The sequence below is a fragment of the Solanum pennellii genome, chromosome 12 (genome assembly GCF_001406875.1).
Source record: "Solanum pennellii chromosome 12, SPENNV200".
Lineage (NCBI taxonomy): Eukaryota > Viridiplantae > Streptophyta > Magnoliopsida > Solanales > Solanaceae > Solanum > Solanum pennellii.
Window position 1 is genome coordinate 27,813,242 of NC_028648.1, and position 12,882 is coordinate 27,826,123.

A 12,882-nucleotide genomic window follows, 5' to 3' on the forward strand; every position below is an offset into this window, starting at 1 on the left:
ATATATATATATATATATATATATATATATATAAAACAACTAGCACATATATCTTGTTTGGACCTTCGAGGCCACCGTTATATCTTGAAAAATATAAATCATATATGGATATAAAGACGTCATTATCTACGAAAAACGACATATTATGTACCACAACAATAAACCAAAACAATTACCAACTTCAGGCAACAAAAAATCAATGCCAACATGGATATACAATCAAAAAATTAGTCTACAAGCATCAAAGAGTAGTAAAACTTTGTCAGAATAGTGCCTGATGTTTGCCTAATCAACCACAAAACTTCCAGTACAAGTGTCTACGATTGTGCAATAGTATAGTAAACAAACCAAGGGTTTGGGTCGTGTCCTAAGGGAGTGGTCGTGAAAATTAATAAAAGATATAGTAAATTCAATGGGTGACATAAAAGTTTCAAATATCAAGGGGGGGGGGGGTTTGTCACAAGTAGTAAAAGAAATACATAAATCAACAAGATATTCCAAGCAATGAGAGGGGGATTCTAGAGATGTGACCACGATATGGATTAATCTAGATTATTGGGTGCATCTTTTTGATAGATGATATTTAGATAATAGTGCCTCTGATAATCTTTACGTGGAAATAAGTTCTCTCTTTAGAAACTTATCACACTTCAAATGGGTTACTCTTAGACACCATTTGTTGCATGAACACCATCCTACGCCTTACCCCACTAATTCTCTCTCGCTGAGTGTTAGAATATGGGACTAAGGTTCACTCTCTCGAGCTGAACCTCATTTCAACCTACTCCTTAGGACATAAATCTAGTTGTCTTGGTTTAGAGACATCTCTTTCAAACAAGCCAAAAATACATAAAAAACTTGTATTTGCAACTATAAATTTGTTAAATTCATCCAAAACTACCAGACGAAATCACTATTAAACTACATTTAATCTATCAACAAGAAAGACCAATAACAATCTTAACCCATATTTTCTAAATCACACCCCAAGAATTTATGTTTTTACCTACACATCAAGAAAGAGAATTATACCTTCAACGAGGTTGACATCAAATGAATATGAGAAATTAAGTCTTGGTTTAAGCAAAACAAGAAGAATCAAATAGATCCACTTCCGAATTGAAAGAGATGAAACTCTCTTCTTCTTCAATACCTAAAAACTTTCTCAAAATTAAAGTATCCTACAAAAATCTTATAGACAGAAATTAATAAAAATGTTTGACTCTCCTTACTACAACTCTAAGTAGTATATATTGTTAAAACACCCCAAAAATTGTATGACCTAAGCTAGAGCCTACATGAGGTCTAATAACTTAAAAAGGGTAAAAATTATGTTTCTAAACCCAATTTAATGAAATTAACTTACTTTGGTGATTTTAAAATTGAAGCGTCAAGAACCAACCAAAACATTCGAAAATTAGTCATTTGTGTACAAGTGTGTTCTTGTATGTTTGCCTTGTTTTGAAGTGTTGTTTGGAGTTTAATATTATATAAGGTTACCATATCATCTAGATGGTCATGTTAGGGTCGAAAAATACACCTCAAGGACCACCATAGGGGTCCCTGAGGATAAACGAAATGTTTGCCAAAAATCTGTCAAAACAACACCCATTGACAATCACAAACGAGACCCCTTAAACCAGTTGACGCCCCTAACATCGAGGTGACTCAGTGACCATTGAAGGATGACCAGTATGAGCCGTCAATTTTTTGACACTCCGTCAATGGACACGTGTAATCTACAAGGAGTTTCAGCCAAGTGAGGGTGAATTCACCCCATGTTCCAAGTAAGTCACAGACGGTTATTTTTATTATTTTTAGGTATTTTAAGTATATTAAAACAATTAAGAATCCATTTAGACTTCATTCTTCAAAACAAAACCCTTGCCTCCCTAATGTTCTTTCAAGATTACCATTGAAGAAGAACAGAAAAAGAAGGCAGCATCTTGGTCGAGTTTCACCAAGGTTGCAAGCTTAATTTATAGAATTTATAAAAGGTTTGTTAATATCCTTAATCCGTGGATTTTTCCATCCATGTATCCCCCATAGTTTCCCGCAATAGTGAATCCAAAATATTCCAATCTATCTAGGGTTTTGTTTACATCGTGGGCAAGGCTTCATTGTGATTCCAATGTAGTGGATATCATTCAATTATGTTTGAGTTCTGTTTATATGATGTTTCATGTAAATTCCATGATGTACCCTAATTTAGGTTGATGGAGGTTATCATTGTGGGTTTAGGCCATTAGAGACAAGTTTGAGGGTTTTAGATTGATATTCTTAATTAAATTATCTTGAATACTAATTGATCATATTTAGGATCATATATATGAATTGAACTATGTCTAATTGAAGAAGGACGATCTTGACTTGTAAGGTTATACTTGAACCGATATGCTCTAGTATGACTATAATTACCCTCTAATGATAAACGTGATTGAATAGCTTGTAATTTAGACATGGATCACAATAGAATTGAGCTTGTATTGAAAATTGGGATTGAAGACTTTTTTGCTAGGTATTTTGGGGTAAAGTCAGTATGAGCAGATCCTGATTAGGTATTCTCTTCCACTTATACATTCATGCATGAACAATCTAGGAGAAGCAATTTCTCTCACATAGATGGATTCTAGGTTGACCTAACAACCTAAAACAAATCAAAGCATGATAGAATAGAATAACTTGAAGTTGAGTTTTATGACTCCGTCATGGAATATCTTGATATAGTGAATCTCATGGTTGTTTGAGACTAGTGAATCACATGGAAGATTGAGATGGTAAATCTCAGGTAGCTTGAGATAGTGAATCTCATGGAAGCTTGGGGATGGTGATCCCCTTAATATTTTGTGATTGAGACATGTGACTCTCCTAAGGATAACTTTAAGTAGAATGACTAGAATGTATTCGTGATAGCTTTCTTGGTTAGGACAAAACAATTTCATGGTAGCTTTAGGATATATTACTCATAGTTTTCTAATGGTAGCTTGAGTTGCATTCAAGGTGCATTTCTTGTAATAGCTTGATGTAGGATAGCTTGCATCTTTATAAGTGGGTGCATGGTGGCTAGGTAGGCATACTTTTAACCTTCCTATAATAGATACGATTGCATTATAGGATGTTTTACATGGTAGTTAGGTTTAGCATAATAGCGTTCTATTCTTTGATAATCTAATATGAAAGATAATTAGCATTGAGTATGTTCGCCTAAATGAGTACTTAGTAAGAAGGGTAGAATGGGATGTCATTCATACATGGCAAAAGCATGACTTGAAGCTACATACGAAATATCCTCTTATGAAGTATGACTAGCTTTGGTAATGGCTATAGTTGCTTTCCATGTAAAGATTGACTTAAGATGATATTTCTTGACAAACATAATAGTAGGTCAATAGTGTCACTTGGAAAAGTGTAACACGAGAAGAGGGTGACTTCAAAATATGCTTAGTGTGTGAAATTGAATGGGATGCCTTACATGCATTACAAAAGTGTTCTTTGAGATGATCTGGAGGTATAGTTCTCTTATGTCATGAAAACCTAGAGTCTCAAGTATAAAGGTGGACTATGACCAAGAATGATCAAAGAGAGGTATTTAGCTTAGGTAGTACAATGGGATACTACCTTGGCCTTGCCCATGTATAATTGGAGGTGGCTTGGGAAGTAGTTCACTGGAGTCTTAAGGACTAATGGTAGATGTATGAGTCAATGTATCCCTTATATAGACTTGTTATGATATGATTCTTGTGTTATGATTATGTTATTATCTCTTATGCTTATGTTTCATGTTGACTAAACATTTGAGATTCTCTTATGATGTTATGTTACCTTACAAACTAAGTAACATTGTATAAACACATATTGCCTACATTCTAACAAAATGTAGGGTTGGAGCTTTAAGTTTCTTGGAGGGTAGAGTTTCAAGGACTTTCAAGTAGTGAAGAAGTGGTGAGTCCTCCTAGCTTCGGGGACAAACCTTCATGTTCCTTTTATGTCATTTACTTTTATGTCTAGACTTTATGTGAGCTGCATCCCAAGACTTTTATACTTGTCAAGTTAGATTGTTTGAGACAAAGATGTTAGAAAGACATTCACTTTAATGAAATACTTTTCGAGTTATGTTTTAAAGAAAGTTTTAAATTTCTCCATATTTTCTATACTTTTTATGTAATGAATGCTAAGGTCTTGTATAAGATCTCTTCAAGATCGAATACACCATTTTATGACTAGGGGTGCTTTTGGGTCGTAACAATTGTGTTTCAGATCTGTGCTGAAGTGGATCATTTGTTGGTTTTAGCCAGAATCGCCGACAGACTCGTCGATTCATCCATTGATGTATTTTAGGGCCTTTTGGTACAACTTCCAACATCGTTGTGCTTTGAACCATTAGGCACTATGGTACTATTTCATGGAGCTACTCGATGATATGCCGACTGCTTCTTTATTTAGCCAATTTGATCCTTTCCTTCAGGGCTCAGCACACTAGAACAAAAGGAGAAGTAGTCCTCTTTGATGATCCGCCAAGTAGACTCGGCGAAACTTAGGCTTCTATTTCTTTCTTCTTTTCAGCCTTTTTGTTCCTTTTCGCGACACACTATTAATTCTTTCCTACAAACATCAAATACCTGAAACTTAAGAGTTTTCATCATGTATTATGATAAAATAAGCATTTGAGGACACTATTTCGACTAAAATGTCCCCCTAAATAAGTCCAATATGTGACCTGATCAACACCGCCAACATAAATTTTTTCTTTTCCACAAGTAAAGCTTAAGTTAAGCAATTCAACAAGGTTGTCTCAAATAGTGCTACTCAAGACTCAATTATGAATGTACACAAAAAGACTCAAATTACTTATTCAAGGATCAATTGTGTACTCAAAGATTCAAGTTGTGACACATCATTACAAAAGATTCTTAAGATCATAGCACTTGCTCCAAATGCAAGTTCAAGATCCACAAAAGAATTTTGAATTCCCTACAACAAATGATGATTCAATTTTCACAAACAAGGGTATAATTAATTTAATGTTCAGGAACAAGACACAATGCTCACTCTAAAAAAAGAAACACAATGCATGCTTTCACCCATATGTTTTCCCTTATTTTCGAGTTCACATTTATTTCAGCTTTGTCAAGATCAAAATGGTATTTATAAGGCTTATAAAGGGGCTGAGTCAATTAGTCTTATTTACTAATGATCCTCATGAATTGTTGATTTTAGAACACATCCCTTATTTTTCCTTCCTCATCTTCATTACTGCTTACACGTCATCATATTTTACTTCCATTGATTACTTTGAAACCCTATTTCTTTTGTACTTTATTCCACATCTTTCTTTTTCTTTATATTCTCTTTCTTTTATTTTTCTTCTTTTCTCTATATTTTTATATGGAGAGTTTCCACCATTTTGCAACACCATGGGTTAAGGTAGACATTCCTTGCAATATATTGACTTTTCCCTTTTCATTTCACGACACTGACAGCCTAGGATTTTAGCCTAGGATTGCTATTTCAATCAAACTAATTATTCAAGAGTATTAAGAGACATGTATCAATAAGGGTCTAGTATTTATCAAGTTTCTTTCAAAGAAGTTTAAGGTTCAAGGGTGTTCAAGAGGGATTCACTAACTAACAATAGAGGTTAGAAAAGAGGTCTATGTCAAATTGACTCATGATGAGTCTTCAAATAGGAATCATCTAGGGATTTATTTAAATGCAAATAGTGTCCTCGATTGTTTATATTATCTCGATATCTGATAAAAACTCCTAAGTTACAGGTATTTAAGGATTTGGCAGGAGCATGAATACTAAAGCGCAAAATTGGAGTAAAACGGAGAAAAATAAAAGTTGAAGATGAAAAGGTGCACATCGCCAAGCACACTTGGTGATCCGCCGTATAGAAAAGTTTTGCCTTCTGTTAAAGCAAGTGAGTCCTTAAGGAAGTGAATCAAAAGGCTATGAAAAGCTTCAATTTGCCCTTCCCAGAAAGTTCAGCAATGTAGATGATTTCCGCCAATTTATCCGGAATACATAAACAAGGAAGACAACGTGCAAGAAGTGATGAACAAAAAAAAGGGTGATTCACCAGATTATTTGGCAAATCACGACTAACTGCGCCTAAAGGATTCACCACCACAATTCTAAATTCTATAAATATTTAAATATAAAAAATTAGAGAGTGGGAGAATTTCACTGGATATTTTGTTCTTAAGTTTTCTCTTATGTTTGGAGAGAGTTTTTGTGGAAGCTTGAAGAAAGAAGTTCTTCCTCAAAATTTTGAAGTGGGTCCTCTCCATTTACATTCCTTTGCTACTTTTAAGGTTTAATCTCTTATACCCGCTTGATTTCTTTATCATTTTAAGTATATTTGATTATTGCTTGATGAGTAGATAAATCTCCCATTCTTGGGTGTGATTTAGCAACTATGGGTTGATTAATTTGTTGTGTATTGCTTACTTGTAGCTTATATTGCATTTTTATGGTGATTTCACCTAGTGGTTTTTGTTTAATATAATGGGTTTGTAGTTGCAAATACAAGACCACCCACATGTTTTCGGCTTGCTCGAGAAAGAGGTTGCGAAACTAAGACAACTAGAATGATCTCCTAAGGATTCGATCGACATGAGGTTTAGCCCGAGAGGGTGAGACCTAGTCCCATATCCAAGAACTCCTGTAGAAAGATCTAATGTTGATAGGGCATAGGTGGGTTTGTTTAGACGATTGGGTGTCCAAAAGAACTTTATTTGATATGAGGTAAGTTGCCGAGAGGAAACTTCCTTTCACCTAATACATAGCTTAGTCACTATTGTTTTTTGAAATTAGGTACTGAAAGCATATGTACCCACCACTTTTATCTTCAAATATAGAGATCACACCCCAAGAACTCTCTTCCATACTTGTTTCTCATTTATTTTATTACTTGTTTCTCATTTATTTTATTGGATTCTACTACTTGTGACAAAACCATTTTTCAATATTTGACACTTTGGTTTCACTAATTAAAATTCTTTTGTTTTAATATTGGAAAATGTCTTAAACTATCACTATTTAGAACAAAATTCTATGTAGCTACTACTTTCCCTACCACTCCCTTAAGACACGACCCCAACCCTTGATTGGGTTACTAAAGTAGCTTCAATTTGTAGTCACTCAAACTGTAGGCTAGTGTCGTTGATCGCGATAATTATTTTAAAGAAAGCTAATAAAAATGGCACCACTGGCAGGAGTGGTGTCACTTAAGAGGTGGAACAAGACTTCATGTTTGCAATGTTGATAACCAGATGGATGAGATAGTAAAAAGGATGAAAAAGGTTAAAGTGTTGTGCAAGAGAAAATAAAAGTACATCCCTCCTCACTAGAAGAAAAATCTCAAAGATAACCAAGCATAACACATTGAGGAATTTCTTTAAAGCATTCTCCTAAAAGTCACTAAACAGGATGAAGCACTAGGGAATCTAAAGGAGACATTGAACGGATGAAACTGGTGATATGGTCTCATTCTAGAGTTGTATAAGTGCTTGAAAATAATATGGGGAGAGAGTCGCTACTACTCCACTCACAAGGAATTAGAGAACCACATAGTGGTGGTTTCGTAAACCACCAAAATGTGGCCTTACAAAGCAACTTGTGTCGTGCCACGACGTTAACTAAGGCATTGTTTGGGAGGAAGCCCAAAACCCTTACATACTATTTGTTATATTAATAAAATGATTGTGTGTTGCCTATACGTATTCAAAGGAGAAGATCACAAAGAGAATACAAAGTGATGGGCAACAAGTTCTTTTGGTGGCACAAAGAATGGTTTAGTGTTCTCATCCATGACTATAGTTTGACTCAATAATACCAGAAGGTTGAGTCTGTAAAACTCAGCAAAGTATGAATATTATTGGCGAAACCCAAGCCTAGTTGGAAATTGCAACAAATACCGATGACGCTACGTTCTCATAAGTTGATGGTCCTATCACATTTGGCGATGAAATATACACTCAGCACATCACCGAGATATCAGGCGAAACCGATTAACGTCGCCCGAACCAAAGGAAACTAAATGGTCATACGTAGAAAATTTAAATGTTCTTTCACTTTGTCCCTTGTTACCAACACACACTTGCACTGTGTTATATATCTTGCATAGTTAAAGTATTTTAAACAACAAATTGTGCTTGGATGTGTATCACATTTCTACCTCGCACGACAATAATATCTTATTCTTCATCAGATGTTGGGAATCACTCCATACATTCTTTTACTTTTGCAATAATTTGTTCTTAATTGTATGATGATTGATGGTACAATCACCTCTGCAAGTTGCTATATTAGCAAAACCACAAATGCAATTAATAATGTTTTGGTAGTATTAACGAACTAAGGGGATCCTATTCAACTATGCTTTGAGTTCATTCATATTTCTAGGTGGGATAGATTGAAATCTCAAGGGTCTTCGTTGAAGTTGATTTATAAAATCTTATATCATGTTACTTGGGCTACAGGGTGGACGTTTGACGATGTGCGCCTACACTGGGAGACACCCCTGCTTCTATTTAATTACTACCTAACATCCCATCCTAAGTCTTTGCACAAATGGCTAGACAAAATTTTGCAGCAACAAATGATTCACCCACGTAAATAAGAGCACATGAGTTTAAAATCTCTTAAAGGAGAGAATAGTTAGCCAGACAGAGAAAGTACACAAGAGAAGCAAGGTACAAGAGAAGGATACCTATCGACCTTAATGTGTGACCATCTTCTCTAAGTCTAATGAATAAAATACGTACCTAGCCTGCAGCGCAGGAAATAAATTTGATGATACCAACCAATATTGTTGCAAAGGCCAAAGCAATAGAAAACAACGAAATACCAAAACAACAATACTATGGGAACCTCTGTTTTACACCAGGATGATGATTTAGACAATAATGCCTGGACACATAGAGAAATTGCATAGACATGATCCTCACTTCACCGTCTCTATTTGTGTATCTTTCTTAAATTATGATTAATTGTCGTTATTTGCACTTGAGGAAAAATGCTTTTATTTGTGGTGGGGTGAGTCCCACCTTGTTTTGTTGTGATAAATGTTTGTGTGTTTTGAGATGGTTTGTCTGTTTTAATGGTTGTATCTTCTTTTTATGGATTTTTTGATATTATTCTCTCTTATATGTCCTCCTTTCATAATATTTTTTTACCCTTCTAAAAAATTTCACTTTTGAAAATTTTTCCAAATCTTGTGTTGAAAGTGGTTGTTCTTGTAAGAATTTAAGTCTCAGTTTTGATCAATACCGATGACTTGAAAAGTGCTATCAATTGAACAGTCATGAATGCGCAGCTACAACGAAAACGAATGAAGTTACATAGACAATATGTGAACTCTTTGCATCTCGTTGTGATTATCCAAATATCGAACTGATTCTTTTGCAATGACCATTGCACACTAGCAAAAGTGTGTTGCCTTGTTTGACTTAAGTGTCAATTCCTTTTGTCATGAGCGTATTCTTGAACCTTGAATGAATAAACATATAATTTTTCCTGTTAGTCTGATTGATCTATGTATCCTTTTGAGATGATCTCAGGGAACATTTAAAGAATGTAAGCCAACTTTAACATATACCTCTTTTGTGTCCAACCCGTGAGCGTGTAAATTTCTCTTAAACAACCTTAGAGCGTTAATTTTTACTTGGAAAAACCTATATGAAACCTAAATCCTACATGATCCTTCACCTATATTCCTCTTGAGATGTGCATAATTGAATAGCCAACTTAGGCCAAAAGCCTATGTTGGAGGCTGTGGTAAGAAGGGAAAGGAGAAGTCAAGAAGTTAAAGAAAAGTCTTGTAAACTCAGAGTATTGCAAAAAAATGGAAGCGCTCTATTAAAAAAAGAGATAAAAAGAAAGAGAGAAGAAAACAAAAAGAAAGTGATCGAATAAAAGAACGAAATGAAAATAAATTTGTTTCAAAAAATTCAATGAAAGAAAATATAAAGTTGACTTTGGGGCACTGGAATAATGTTGATAAAGGAAAAGGAGATGTATTAACAAAGTCACAACTCATTTACAAAAAAATCACCGATCCGAAATGACCATACCTTTGGTGTCAGCCCCATTACAAGTCTCAGAAAGTCCTTTTTGAACTTGAGTGAACCGAATAGGAAGTCAATTGGAAAATAAAGGAAAACCTAAGAGTCGAAATATGCATGGTGTTCCTCTTTGTGAGTGCGAGCATTGCATCAGATTCCTGATCCTGAGTTGATAAATCTACGTGTGTAGCAATGTAATCATTCTTTGTGTGGGAGAATGTAGATACTTATGTTAAGATTGAACTTACATTAGTAGCGAGTATTGTGAGCTCGAGAATCTTTGAGTACACAATTGAGCTACGCATGAGTAATTGGAGTCTAGTTATGCATATTCATGATTGAGTCTTGTGTAGCACTATTTGGGACATCCTAATTGAATGGTTGAATTTGAGTTTTACTTGAGGACAAGCAAAAGTTTATGCGGGGGGTGTTGATGAGTCCTGAAATTGGACTCATAGAGGGCCTTATTTAACGCAAATAGTGTCCTGAATTGTTTATTTTATCTTGATGTCTAATAAAAAAAACCTAAGTGTAAGGTATTTGACAATTCAGTAGGAGTATGGACACTTAGGCACAAAAGGAAGAAAAATGGATAAATAGAACTAATGATGCAAAGGCGCGTGTTACCAAGCACACTTGGCAATTCGCCGTATATAAAACATCCGCCTTCTGTTACAGCAAGTGAGCCCTAACAGAAGTGGATCAAAAGGTAACGAAAAAGAGCAATCGGCGCTTCGCCAATCAGTTCAGTAAAGAAGAAAATTTATGCCCATCAATCTAGAATACATGGACAAGGAAGGGAATCTGCAAGTGGCGATGAACTTAATGAATGGCGATCCACCGAATCACGACTAACTGTGTCGAAAGGATTCGCTTACTAATTCTGAAGTCTATAAATACTAAAATCTTTTATTATTTATATATAGAAAATCCAACAGTGAAATATTCACACTTCATATTTTGTTCTTAAGTTTTACCTCATGTTGGGAGTTGGTTTTTGTGGAAGCTTGAAAAATGAAGCACTTCTTCTAATTGTGGATGTGGGTCCACCTCATTTACCTTCCTTTGATACTTTTAAGGTTTACTCCCTTATACCCTCTTGAATTCTTTATCATTTTAAGTATATTTGATTCCCCGTTCTTGGGGTGTGATTTAGCAATTATGGGTTGATTAATTTGTTGGGTCTTCCTTGCTTGTAGCTTAGATTGCATTTAAATGCTTATTTCACCTAGTGGTTGTGGTTTAATTTAATGGGTTTATAGTTGCAAATACGAAACCATCAATGTGTTTTTCGCTTGCTCGATATAGAGGTCGTGAAACTAAGACCACTAAAATGATCTCTTAAGGAGTGAGGCGACATGAGGTTCAGTCGAGAAGGTAAGACCTAGTCCCATATTTATGCACTCCCGTCGAAAGAGCAAGTCTGGATAAGGAACAAGCTAGTTAGTTTAGATGAGCGGGTGTTCGAGAAAAATCCATATTATATGGGGTAAGTTGCCCGAGAGGGAACTTGCTTTCACTTAAATCTTAGCCTAGTCACCATTTTTTTGTTAAATTATCTACAAAAAGCATAAATGCACAAATTTTATCTTCACATATAGCGATCACACCCCAAGAACTTTTTCCATACTTGTTTTTCATTTATTTTATTGCATTGTACTACTTGTGACAAAGCCCCTTTTCGATATTTGACACATTGGTTCCACAAATTAATTTTGTTTTGTTTTAATATTGGAAAATGTCTTTAACTATGACTATTTAGAATGGTATTCTATGTAGATAATAATTTTACTACCACTCCCTTGGGAAACAACCTCAACCCTTTGTTGGGTTACTAAACTAGCTTTGATTCACAGACACTCAGACTGTAGGCTAGTGTCGTTGATTAGGATAATTTCAAAAAAAATCTAATCAACTTACACTCTACAAAATTCCCTAAGATCATATCAAGAGAAAGCATTACTTAGTTGACTAGACTAACGAGGAATTCTATGTGTTGTCATGCATGGTCAAGGTAAGCTTATCTCACAAGATTTTGATGCTTACGTCAATAAGACTTCACACTTTTGCTAGTCTTAAAAAGAAATTGTGAGGAAACATTAGAATGTCATTGAAGAAACATTCAAACTGGCAAAAATGGAAACTTAAGTCTCAAAACATAAGCCAATAGTAAAGTAGTGACAAATGAATAAGGTGGATGTCGGGGCAGGACCACAACATCATAATGAACTATTAATAAAACTAAAACCAATAAAAGTGATCCTGCAAAAATAAGGAGGCTACAAAAGACTTTGAGTACTCAACATGATCAATGATGCGCTAGATGCAGATCGTGGTTACATGCATCCGCATCATCATATAATGCAAGCCAACTGACATCAATATATTGAATGTACGAGTATATGAATTGGAATGCTAAAAATAACATAGGCTTGAAAAAAATCAGAAGAAACACTCACCTTGGATTTACTTAACTCAACAAACTGAACTCATTTGAATATAAAGTAGTTTAAAATGACTGTAATATAAAGAAAAGGTGTTTAAAACATGATGTCAACTATGTGTGTATGCACAGATATTAACTCTAAAATGTATGTAAAAATACAAATATTTCTTATGTATACAAAAATACAAAATATTGTTGTGGGAGTTTCTCTAATCGACAACAATCATTTAAGAGTTGTCTTGATGATACACCATTTTACCTCACGCTACTAGGACTTCCTATACCTTTCTAGTGGTATAGAACCTTAGCTACTGATGAGTCCTCAAATTGGACTCATCTAGGGCTTTATTTTAACACAAATAATGC